At 36.8% G+C, this 2,015-nt stretch overlaps 1 protein-coding gene across 1 annotated transcript in view; it reads right to left on the minus strand.

Annotated features, from left to right (window-relative positions):
• GDA (guanine deaminase) overlaps nucleotides 1-1,732 on the minus strand; it is a 19,898-nt gene extending 18,166 nt beyond the window's left edge. The window contains exon 1 of the mRNA XM_009696334.1: nucleotides 1,647-1,732. The gene's annotated coding sequence lies outside the window, so the exon portion shown is untranslated. The remainder of the gene's footprint in view (nucleotides 1-1,646) is intronic.
• Nucleotides 1,733-2,015: the final 283 nt, after the last annotated feature.

The following is a 2,015-nucleotide window of genomic DNA, read 5'->3' on the forward strand; positions in this document are numbered from 1 at the left end:
TTATAATAGTCCAAAATGCCACAAATTTTTCCACAGTAAGTAGTTTCATTTTAAACAGTATGGTTGAGCAAAATCAATCAGAGTAAATGGTAAGTACAGATTAACCTTCCTCTTTCAGCATCAGCCTACCAACTCCCACTGTACCTCTACCCATACTCCTTTTACAGTATGAAGCAGCTGAATAACTTTTACACAGACTTATATAGAGCAGAGAGAAAAACAATATAAGAGCATGATGAATCCAATTATCTTTAATATTTAGCCAGATTAAATACCAACAAATAAAGCCAAACTAAACTCACAATAACTAAAATTACTCTACCATAGAATCCACCTGAGAAAGAGACAATTCGGGCACAGTCTTGCTTCCCAGTATGGATATATTTGGAATGCCTCTAGCTGACAGACCATTATATTTACAAAACTGTAACTTTCTATATCCCAGTTTTCCTCTACATGATATATATGTCTATATATAAATACATATTCAATCAATGAATTTCAAGGTTTAATGGAAGAACAGCCACTGTGTCTACAAATGCAGACACAGACACTGGTGAAAAAAATCTCTGCTCAATATCTTGACAGGAAAGGCATATTTATAATCGAACTGTAATATTGTTTGTTATCATGTAGTGTTCAGCCAATAACAGGGATCAACATTACCAGGAAGTTGATGTAATTATTTTGGTGGAATTCCATACAGTATGAAATTTCTCTTGTTCTTCTTCCCTTCTGCCTGACTACTGAATGACTAGCGATTTTGTCTCTTTGTAGTTCCCCCTCTTCCTGTTTTCCTGCATGCTAGAAATGCTGAAAGATCTTTCTCAATCTGATCCATATTCCCAGGACTTTCCATTCTCCTCAGGGTCTTTCAAGGGAAGAAAACATCTGATGACTCATATATGCTGTATGACTAGCCTTCCAACCAAGCACGCAGATTTTTTAACAACTGAACACTAAAATGATGCTGCAGCTTTAGATTCTAAGCCCTAAATTGTGTACAGTGTGCTACTACATGCAAAGCATAGTAGGTGCAATTCAAAACTATTTCACTTCACCAGAAAGGTGGTGGATTTCACTGGCTGAAGAAAAAAAGAAATGCTCTAGCTACAGTTACAAATGCAAAGCTCTGTGTTCAGAATGTTTAAATCTTCTAATTTTATTAGTTTTTATTACAGAGTATGCCAAAGGCCAAGCAATTGAGTTTTATATCTGCAGCATTAGTGTTACTTACATTTACTAAGTTTACAGTTTTGAGCTAGTTAAGCACAGCCTGCTGCTAACACAATGGATATAAAATGTAATCTCAAGAAATAATGTTAGTTACTTCTGTAAGCACAGAAGCAGTCATATATGAAAGCTAAATATAGCTCTCTGTTCTGTGCAGTGCAAATCAGCCAGCACAATCGCTGCAGTCCCAAACCAAGGAATGCAAAAAGCACACAGACAGACCATCCACCCTCCAAGTCCCATCCAAGACACAGGCAGCTCTTGGGTTAAGAGCTCTCACAGAGCTGAAAGGGAGTTTTGCCCATGAGATTCGACTGAATGTGCTCCCTGCCAAAATGTATTCACAAGGACTCGAGTTACTTCCTCAGAGAATAAACTACATTTGCTGATACTAATCGAAACAAAATACATACTGGTTACTCAGTTCTCTTATGTCAGACGTTTTGAATCCCCACTTCTCAGCCAGTTGCTCTTGCTGATCAGTTCGTTCCAAAAACACAATCTGAAAGAAAGAAAACACAGTTAGGTACTTTAAACCTGTATCCCACAACAGCTTTACATGAGAGGAAAACGCGTCATATGTTAAAATAGATTTTACAGACTTACTACAAAGGTGACAGGTTTGTATTGAAATACTTGTTCTTCCTGACTATCAAGTGTGATTTCTCAATATCTACTCACAATTCAGTGAATAAACGAATCCACTTTGTAATTTGTAAGAAAACAAATAATTCATTTTCAAGTAATACATGGGCAGAACTGCACAGACTTCAGTGTCCATT

The sequence above is a fragment of the Cariama cristata genome, unplaced genomic scaffold (genome assembly GCF_000690535.1).
Source record: "Cariama cristata isolate BGI_N322 unplaced genomic scaffold, ASM69053v1 scaffold45982, whole genome shotgun sequence".
Lineage (NCBI taxonomy): Eukaryota > Metazoa > Chordata > Aves > Cariamiformes > Cariamidae > Cariama > Cariama cristata.